This window comes from Mchenga conophoros, linkage group LG10 (genome assembly GCF_057382185.1).
Source record: "Mchenga conophoros isolate Kocher_MC1m ecotype Shallow Benthic linkage group LG10, M_conophoros_male_GT1.1, whole genome shotgun sequence".
NCBI lineage: Eukaryota > Metazoa > Chordata > Actinopteri > Cichliformes > Cichlidae > Mchenga > Mchenga conophoros.
The window spans coordinates 23,574,475-23,585,363 of NC_140535.1; the positions used below are offsets into that span (position 1 = coordinate 23,574,475).

Sequence of the window (10,889 nt, forward strand, 5' to 3'; positions counted from 1 at the left end):
CCTGGTGCAGGTGTGCCGCAGCTGTCAGTTGAAGAATCTGCGAGTTTGTCTGTGAATTTCCCATTACGTCGTAGCGTACTGTCGGTACTTGCTTGGAAGCTAAGGGGTTCTAAACTTAGACTAAAGAAGTTTTTTTCCCACGCACAACGGACGCTAATGTTTTTGTCACTTTTTATGGAATCAAACTTAAAGTAAGGTCAGTACTTCCACGCTTTAAACGCTGCACGCTCATACTCTCTCCCGCACTCGATATATGATCCATTCTTGATCTGCACACAGCTGTTGTCACGAACGTGGCACTCGCTTACATCATTGTCATGAGACACTCTCGCAAAAAAATCATGGTTTTAGTAACGCAGTAACGCAGCGTGCTTACGGGAAAGTAACAGTAATCTAATTACCGTTTTTGCAATAGTAATAAAGTTTTACTTACTTACTTAGTAATCCCTTACTTTACTCCTTACTTGAAAAAAGTAATCGGATTACAGTAATGCGTTACTGCCCATCTCTGACTGTCACACACAGGAAGTAAAACACAAACACAGTGAAAATTATGTTTAATATGAAGGTTTCCATAAAAGTATGTCTTCTGCTACTTTTTCCTGCCAAAAGAAAAGCAGAGCAAAGCAAAACAACAAAGTAAATGCAGCTGTTTCCTGCTACAATAGACAAATGCTGTGTTTTCCTTTTTATTTCCAGACACCAGTCTACCTGCTCCGCCATGATGTGCTAAAAATTGAATGCCAGTAATTGACAGAATCAATATATTCTCATTAATTCAAATAACTTTATCTGGTTAGGGTGATATTAATGTCTGCCATGATTAGAGCATTGTCTCAGTCTGCTGAGAGTGGCTGTCAATGCAGTTTTAGAGACATAAATATCCTCAACTGCTGAGCAGGTGTGCCAAACCCTGTATATTGTTTTGTGAAAATTGAAGTGATCCAAGATTACCTGATATTTCCATGTTGTTCCATCAGCCATCCTTTACTGCTTCTTTATTAGCTGTTCCCTTCCTCATTTCTCCCTCACCCTTCCCTCCTCCCGTCCTTATATATTCTGTCATTGTGGCTTTGTGTCATGCTCTATATGCACTCGGTCGTCGTGCAGACAGCCGTGTGCAATTAAAGCTGCTTGTGCAGGAGAGTTGTATGTGTAATGCTTAGCCTTGGTTCAGGAAGACTCTGCTTTGTAAAAGAATACTCATGGTATCAAATAAATCTGTTAGCTAAGTCAGAGGAAGGCAGAGTGGCTGTGTGTTACCGAGAGTTAAAAAGAGGTGGAATACGTTGGGGGAGGAAGGGAGGAAAGAGAGAGACCGGGGGGACGTGACAGTGTGACAGACAAATCAGGCTTAGAGGGAGGAGAAGAGAGGAAGATCAGGGACTGAAGGGAGAGGGGGAGCAGAGATGGAGGTCAATGCGGGGGAGGAAGTGTGGAGCGGAAAAGAGTTAGGAGACGATGTCATCCGCCAGGGTGCTACATGAGTGTGTTCAGCTCAGCGCTGTCAAAATTCATCAGTGGCCTGGAAAGATGATAAACAGCAGCATTTTGTAATCAGCTTCAAGAAATGTAAGCAGACAGGTGTCAATTTTAACATATATTCTTAGTAGTATAAGCATTTGTTTTTAAATCTTAAGAAATTTTGACTCTTTTGGCTCTTGGTAGGCTTGTCATTACTTACTATTTAATATTGGCTATTTAACCTAGCGGTGTGGAGGGGGTGGAGCCTATTATAGCTGATATGAGGGTATACTCTCCCTGGGTCAAAGCTCCACGGGGTCAAAGAGAATTATGTATAATAATTACATCATAATTACTTATAACGGAGCTTGAAGGATTTTAGAATGCATACTCTGCATTATGTTTTTCATATATTATTAACTGGAAATAACATTACAATACAACTTAATCTAAAAAAGAAGAAGTTAATAACTGAACGCCAGCCCACCCTTTCATTGACAGAGTTTAAGAGGCTTGGAGTTTTGTTGGGAGTGAGTAGGATTGACATGATGAGGAGAGGAACAGGCCGACTGCTTTGGGAAAAAAATAAAGTTAGAGTGGTAAGTTGGAGATGTTTTGGTTATGTGCCCAGAAGGGATCGTGAATATAGAGGACAAAGGATGTTGAATATGAAGAGAGGGAGACCCCAGAGAAGATTCATGGATGCAGTTAGAGAGGTTATGCAGCAAGTGAATATACTAGGGTCAGATAATATGCTATGATGACCCCTAAGGAGATGAAGAAGAAATAGAAGGAGAAGAAGGATTTTCACAAAGTTTTCCAGAAGGAAAGAAGCCAGGATTTTGATTTTAGAAGCAGGATCCAATCAAGACTTACTGAATTACTGAATGTCTATTAAAACTGAGTTTGAGCTTTATATAAGTTATTTGACAGAATTCATTTTTTTCAGTGTAAGTGACATTAATATGCAAGTGAAATAAATGCCGTACATATATTTTGTGAATTCGAGACTGTTAAAGACTGCTTTGATGCCAAAGTCGCTGACAGAATTGCAATATGATGCCTGAAGCATAAACATTTGCTCAAAGGCCATTGGTGACTAAATCAATTCATTTGTCGTGGAAAAATGACCAAATGCACACAAGCACGTGCAAATGGATACGCACGAGGTAAAAACTGCATCATGGCTGTTCTCAAACTCCCTTGTTAGCATGTCTTAGCATGTTTTGTCAGTTTTCTACAAAACGAAGATCACGACTCCTCTGATATGTTTATTTCTTTCACATTCATATTGACTGTTTTCAAATTTACACTGCACTGTCTTCAGGTTTCATTGCTTGGTGTTCTAGTCTCTGAGGTCCTTGTACATTTTCTTGTTACTATTAGAAGCAGAACTACTACATGTATGTCAGCAGCAGCATTGTTTGCTCTGTTAAGCAGTAGCTTTTGATTGCAGATGCACCAATTTGTTTTTGGCATGTCAAAATTGTTATTTTCCAGTGGTTGTATTGTTGTGGGACTCTGAATTATTTCATTCAAATGTTCTTTTGTGCATGTGTATTTGCGTTTGTTTGGCAATGTTTCTCTTGTTTTGTGCTTATCATACAGGATTCAGGAGGAGATGGACAGGCTAAGTAGACCAGACTGTGCAGGCAGACAACAGAGCCAGCCATGATGTTAAGCTGCTTTTTGTTATGCAGAAAAAAAAGATAGATAGCAGAACACACATACGGGAACACACACACAGATTGAGAGAGAGAGCACAAGTGAGAGAGACACAGAGTACAAAAAGCAGTAAACTGCTTGCGTCACTGCTCGCTCTGCAAACCAGTCAAGCATCCTGGTTCAGGGCTTCAGCAGCGCTTCTCTATTGCTGCCTCTCTGCTGTACCGATCAAGCATAGAATTTTATGCTATATATCATACATAATATAACATTAGACAATGCATGGCCGTCTATCCTGCTCCATTAAGTAACTGAGTTTACCTTGGTGTACTTTTTTATTGTTGGCTATTTTGCAGTGGGCTTTGGAAAAGTTTTTGTGGAGGTTTTAATTTCTAACATCTGTAGCTATAATATTCAACAGTGACAGCTATAATAAATATGAGGAGAGGAATATTTTGACATTTCTCTGGCCTTATCCTATGTGCCTATTTTATAAATGTACAGTGATATCCCTCTAAAGGTCACCATTAGATTTGCTGCGTCATACAGGAGTCACCAGAATCTAGGTGCTCGTGTGGCATAGAAGAGTATTCAGATTACATTTTCTTCTCAGTCGCTGTGAGATCCATGATCACATTTTGCCTTTTTTTCCTCAGAAGAAAACTAATCCAAAATTTTACCACTCACCAATATTTTCAAGGAGTAGAAGAAGAGAGTGAATTTCATGAGTTTTATGTCAGTGAACTCACACAGAGAGAAGTAATATCTGAACAAAGGGGCATGCACAGAGAGCACTATGAGTTCTGCCTATAGGAATATGGAAATCTATGACAGGTTGAAGCACCGAGTTAGAGTGAATACACCGAGTGCAGAGTCACAGCCACAGGCTGTCTACGCCATTATTAGTCCAATTATCATGCTGGATGGGAAAGGGGGAAGAGAGATTGGGGAAGACAGCAAAGATGAAAAACAAATGTGACACCTCGGGGAATTCATTTGCAAAAATTGCATAATCATAACTACATTTCCAGAACTTTGCAGACTTGTTATGGTACATTATGCACAACAATAGGAAGAGAAATGTAAAAAGGTATGAGGAGTTCATGACTAAGTTAATTATTTTCTGACATTTAATTTCCCATTCATTGTGCAACGCTTCCTTGTACATGGATCTCTTCATCAGGAGCCAGTTGCACCATGTGCTCACTTAACTTAACCTACTGCACCTACTCTGGAGGCATGGTAACAGGTTTTGTAATGAAAACATGGTACATTTGATGGGTTCTTATTTAATTAAACTAACACAGAAAACATCAAATTCCTATAAGCATTAATTAAAAACTGAACAGCATTTTCTTTTTAAAGATGTGAGGAGTTGCAGTTGCGTTTATGTCTATATATGAGCATTTGAGACTTAAAAATGTAAGCCTGAAAAAAAGAGTCTCTTTCAGTCATGAATCTGATTTTAGAAATCATTTTACACACAGCTTTAGTGATGGGTTAATAAACAGTGGATGCAGCCAATCCGTGTGTGTCACTTGTGTAAAAATATCTCAAAAATACACTTCAACACATGGGTGTGAGCTTATTCACCACCTGCCATGCCTGCCGTGATGGAAACTGGAAACTGATGAGACATACTAAAAAAAAGTTATTTTAGAATTTGCACAACACATTTTTTTTTAAAGTTTCCTGATAATGTATAACACGGTTCTGGTTTTTCAAAGCCTCCATTTGGTGGTGCACAGCCTCGTTTTAATTCTTAGCTTTTTGTGAAGCCATTGTGTTTATATTGGATTAATAATTGTCTGTTTACTTGATTTCACTCCAAAGTAAATTCCCTCTACTCAAGTGACATCTGCCATGGCCATCTCTCTCTTTGCTGTACAGCCAGATCCTCTTGAAATGAAGGGCTGCTCCAAAGTAGTGACAAGTATTAGATGGAGCCTGATGCAGTCACATGCTGCCTCAATTTCCTTTGCTCCTTTAGTTATTTTTGGAACCAAGGGAATAAACAACAAAACTCTTGTATCTCTGCACAGCATGCATCTATCTATCTATCTATCTATCTATCTATCTATCTATCTATCTATCTATCTATCTATAAATAATGGGGGGGGAAAGAAAGTGTATTACAGTTTTTCTCAGTTGCTTTGGTGATTTTCTCACATAACTATTAACATTTCCACAGCAGTTAGTGTATTTCGCAAAACAATTGGTGCAAACTGCAAAACCTACTGGATAACCTGCAAAAGCAGGTCACTTGCTCAAAATCGATAATCCATTCTTCAAAAGCAAGTATTTATGTCAATGAAACTGCCATTGTCATCAAAATGAGAAGTCTTGACATCATCTTGATGAACAAGATAGTCAAATGGCTTTGTCATGTTTCCATTATGACAGTTCACAGTATTCTCTCAGTGTTTTCCAACGCAAAAAAAGGTCAGAATTCGGTGACACTACCTGAAAATGCTCAAGACAGCACTATACACTTTTTGTACAGCCGTGTATAGTAAAATTACAGTAATGTACACTAAACATGAGATATTATGAGATGTTGGATTACTGTCCAATACTATGCATACCTGTTCTCCCTACGAAATGTTTGAATGATTGAATTCACAGTGATTCTTCCAAGATTTGGTTGCACCCTCCGACCAGCATCATCCATTGTGAGGCCGTGATTGACAACATGGTCAACAAGTGTTGCCCTAATTTCATTATGGATCTGCCTATGTATTTGACGTCTTCTCTCCTCCCCCCCCGCGCATCCTCACCCCTCTTCCACGATGCTGACCTACACACTATGTCCTGCTCGATTCATATATGCTTTCCAATTAAGGGTTCATGGGATTGATCGATGAGTGACTGTGAACAAGTGGCTTGTCATTGGTTACAACTAATACTTCACACACCTCCTTGTCAGTGAAAGCTGAAGTTGAAGAAATTGTTCAATTTCGGCGTCATTTCCAGGAAAAAATAATGATAAAAAAAGTTATAACATTTGCTAGACAGCATTTGAAAACGAATTCACCAATTTTGTATGTGATGCCTCAAGCAATGAAATAAAGACTATTAGTTTTATTGGGAATGACTATTCAGCATCCAAAAGTATAGTTCATTTTGACTGACATGACATAAGCAAATGATAATGCTGTCGACGCCAGATAATTGTATGAAAGCAAGTGATACATGTCCAAGAGCATTTGCAATTTGTTCAGAGGAAGGAGACATTGCTACTATGATGTGCAAAAACGACTAAATGTTTGGAGGTTGCACTAATGGTTTTGAGAATTTTTATTCTGATCTGAGAAAAGCACCAAGATGACTGAGAAAAACTGTATTTACTATGTAGATGGTTTAAAATCAAGTGATCTCAGTCAGTTTGAATTCATTCAGTCTCCGGTGTCCTTGTCATATTCTGCAGATTATATACAACTTCAACTTCAATCACAATGTCTGCCTTTCTATGGGATGTACCAACAACATTATGTCCAGGTTGTCTTGTGGGCTTTGGTATGAGGTCATTCTATATGACTTTACCAGATAAGTTTGTCTATTCTGTCTCATCATGATTTGGAAAAAGTCACCTATGCCAAAGTCACCTATTACAGTTTCTTAGACCTTGGTCTCCCCCGCAAATGGTGCAGAATACAAGCAAAAGACTACTCATTGGTACTAGAAAATAGAAGCACATCACTCGTATCCTGGCTTCTCTGCACTCAACTCAATATTCTCAATATTTTACTAATTGTTTTTAAGGCTCTTAACAGGCAGGTTCTAATATATACCACCAACCCCATTTGTTTACATTCTGCCTCCAGTCTCTCAGCTCCACTGGGAAAGTTACATGCCCCAAGGTCACGCATCAAATCAAAAGTTCCCTCCATGTTCCCTCAGTGCTGCCTCCATCTCTGCTTTTAAGTCTAGGCTCAACACTCACCGTTATTCCCTGTCCTTTCCAGCCCACTAATCTCCCATTTGTTGTTATGTCTGTAACTCTGCTTCTCCTTCGCTGTTCTCTGGTTGTTGCTGTCAGTATACTGGTGAAGGTCTCTTAATCTGTGTCTTATGTATTTATCTATAATATTTTCATGGATATCTGTCTATCTGTCTGTGTCTGTCTGGTCTGTCTTATCAGTCAATGTAAGGTTTCTGTCACAGCTGCACTAAATCAACAGTGTTGCTAATAACCAAAATAATTTTGTTCATGTTTCTGTAATGTTAACTATATTAGCATTTGCAGTCACTTTAATCAAAATGATATTTTTAATACTGACATGTAATTATTGTCATTCATTAATTTTCAAATTTACTGCTTTACAAGCTGAAAAAAGCAGTAAAGCACATTAACATTTTTGATCAAGATGCCAAATTACAGTTATTTATTTGTATTCCTGAACAGAATAATTAGTTGGTTTTTTGTGGTTGAGTGTGATGCTTGAATAATTTCTCATTTCTCAGAGAAGTCCGGTGTGCCAAAACATCAATTTAATTATTAAGTTTTTGACAGATTTGTAAAATATTTGTGTTTTCTGTAAATGAGTTATTGTCACGGTCTCGCTGGCAGACCGTGGGGATGTGGGGAAAGGAGGACCCAAAATGCAGGACTCTACAGTGCAACAGTGTTTATTTACAGTGGTGACAATCCGAACAACAATAAATCCCCCCGTGCGATCCCAACTCCCGTTCCGTGTCTTCTCCTTTATCCCGTGCTCCGTGCTCTGTCTCCGTTCCCTGTGTACTCTCCGTGTGCTGCCTCCTGGTTGCCACAATTCCTCCTGAGGAAACACGCATACCAAAGGCAGCCGTGAGTACAAAACCTAACAGTAGACTTGCACTAACCTTGCACAATACACTTAAGACTGACGGGAAGTCACTCAACGATCCAGCGTCGAGGAGCTCTCAGCCACACTGTTTTGAAGCTCCTCTGACGAGGCTTGATCGGCGCCAGGTGTGTGTGGATTCCTGGGTGGGACCAGTCAGCTGGCAGGGCCATACCCACCAGGCCTAAAAGTGCCTGCCACGACCGCACCCTCACATACACAAGCACACACCCCTAAACACCTGACAGTACACCAACACGGAAAAACAGGACAGCAGACACAACCATGATAACAACAACCACAATAATGATAATAATAATAATAATAATAATAATAATAACTACAATAGTAGTCCACACTGCTCACGGACCCCGAATCCCTGGAACTGGGTCCGTGACAGTACCCCCCCTCTAAGGGTCGGCACCCGACGACCCAAAAACAAAAACAAAAACCACAGTACAACCAACCCCGGGCGGGCGGCGGGGGGGTCCCGGACGGAGGGCCCCAAAACCCCAGTTCAAATGTCCAACCACTGCCATGGTGGGAACAACAGTTCTTGCGGCCGACCCAGTGGACCGCAAGCAGGCAAAACTCGCTACGGGTCAGGCAGTGGTGGGAAAACAGTTCGGGCGGCCTACCTCCAACCCCATGATGAAAGCGGAACGCTTCAGGCGGCCTGCCACGGATCCGGTGGCGGCGGCGCTGCTCCTCCGGCGGCCTGCCACGGGTCCGGTGGCGGCGGAACGGTTCTGGTGGCCTGCCACGGGTCCGGTGGCGGCGGCGCTGCTCCTCCGGCGGCCTGCCACGGGTCCGGTGGCGGCGGAACGGTTCTGGTGGCCTGCCACAGGTCCGATGGCAACGTCGCTGCTCTGGTGAGCAACAGCGAGGCGTGGCACATGGTCTATGATGCGCCGGTCGCTGACGTGGACGCACTGGACGTGGAGGTCCCTCCGGTTCGCTGACCTCCGGCTGAGCGGGTCCCTCCTCGGCTGGCAGCGAGAGCCCCTCCGCGGCTGGCAGCGAGAGCCCCTCCGCGGCTGGCAGCGCTGGTTGTTCCTTCCGCTTGCCGAGCTCCTCTGCTGGTGGCTCGCCGAGCTCCTCCGGCTCGGGCATGCTGAGCTCCACAGCTGGCGACGCGGGCTCCTCCCGCTCGCTGAGCTCCCGCTCGGGCATGCTGAGCTCCTCCGGCTCGCTGAGCTGCTCCTGCTCGGGCATGCTGAGCTCCTCCGGCTCGCTGAGCTGCTCCTGCTCGGGCATGCTGAGCTCCTCCGGCTCGCTGAGCTCCACAGCTGGCGATGCGGGCTCCTCCCGCTCGCTGAGCTCCTGCTCGGGCATGCTGAGCTGCTCCTGCTCGCTGAGCTGCTCCTGCTCGCTGAGCTGCTCCTGCTCGCTGAGCTCCTCCGGCTCGCTGAGCTCCTCCGGCTCGCTGAGCTCCACAGCTGGCGACGCGGGCTCCTCCCGCTCGCTGAGCCGCTCCTCCGGCTGCGACGCGGGTATAGATGGTCGTTGATCCGGAGGTGAAGATGGCGATGCGGAAGCTGCAGGTGGCGAAGATGACGGTCGAGCGGGTGATGTGGATGGTGAAGTCGAGAGTTCTGCAGTCGCTGCAGTCTGATGGGACGCTGGTGGAGAAGTAGCTGCAAAGGGCGGAGGTGATAATGGTGCGGCAGCTACTCGTGGTAGACTGGACAGCGATGTAGAAACAACAGGCGGGTGACATAATGGCAGGGTAGTTCCAGCAGGCATATCAGCCTCCAACTGAGGATGAAGACGAGAGGCTGACTGGACTGGCTGTGCTACGGCTACAGGCTGGGCAGCTGGCTGTGCTACGGCTACAGGCTGGGCAGCTGGCTGTGCTACGGCTACAGGCTGGGCAGCTGGCTGTGCTACGGCTACAGGCTGGGCAGCTGGCTGTGCTACGAGGTTAGCTTTCACACAGTCCCGTGAATAAACAGATGAGGTGAATGAAGATGAATTGTCCATATGACTCACCACAGCCGGCTGTTGGAAAGTTTTAGAGTCTGACTGCGGTGAGGCACGCCGGCGGCGCAAGCGTCGCTTCTTTAACGATGCCGGGGCCAGCGTATCAGGCTGAGGTTCCACCAGCCGGCCGGACAGGAGAGCAGCTGTGTGATTTTGAGCTGCCGGTCCTTGGTCTGCTGACTCAGCAGGTGCCGCAGAGGTGAGTGGAGATGTGGTGAGGTGCAGAGGGCGTGTGAAACGTTTCCCCCGCAATGGAGGGTCCAACAAGCGACGGCGGGGAGGCTATCAGCCTATGAAAAAAGAAATAGGCAGCAAGGGCTCCCAGGGAGGTTGCCATATCCTCCACGCCCGGACAGCCCAAACCAAACAGCTCAAAACAGGAACTTTCCCTCAGCGTGGTTATAATCGAAATTAGTCTCTTAATGTCCAAAAAGCTCACAGATGAGGTGATTGATGATAAGAAGGAATCAAAAAATACGACCTGCATGTGTCTCTGATGTGGATCCGCCGCCTGGATAATGCTCCGACAGTATTTCCAGAGCTGGGCGAGCAATTCCTCCTGTGAGACGGTCCTTGAGTCCGCTGGGCCCATAATGGCTGGATCGTTCTGTCACGGTCTCACTGGCAGACCGTGGGGATGTGGGGAAAGGAGGACCCAAAATGCAGGACTCTACAGTGCAACAGTGTTTATTTACAGTGGTGACAATCCGAACAACAATAAATCCCCCCGTGTGATCCCAACTCCCGTTCCGTGTCTTCTCCTTTATCCCGTGCTCCGTGCTCTGTCTCCGTTCCCTGTGTACTCTCCGTGTGCTGCCTCCTGGTCGCCACAATTCCTCCTGAGGAAACACGCATACCAAAGGCAGCCGTGAGTACAAAACCTAACAGTAGACTTGCACTAACCTTGCACAATACACTTAAGACTGACGGGAAGTCACTCAACGATCCAGC

General features: G+C 44.5%; 1 pseudogene across 1 annotated transcript; it reads right to left on the reverse strand.

Annotated features, from left to right (window-relative positions):
* Positions 1–7,710: 7,710 nt before the first annotated feature.
* LOC146565994 (uncharacterized) lies at positions 7,711–10,275 on the reverse strand (annotated as a pseudogene). The gene is made up of 2 exons (XR_014894021.1): positions 8,000–10,275; positions 7,711–7,910 (listed from the first exon to the last, which is right to left on the reverse strand). The product of XR_014894021.1 is annotated as an uncharacterized LOC146565994 (transcript).
* Positions 10,276–10,889: the final 614 nt, after the last annotated feature.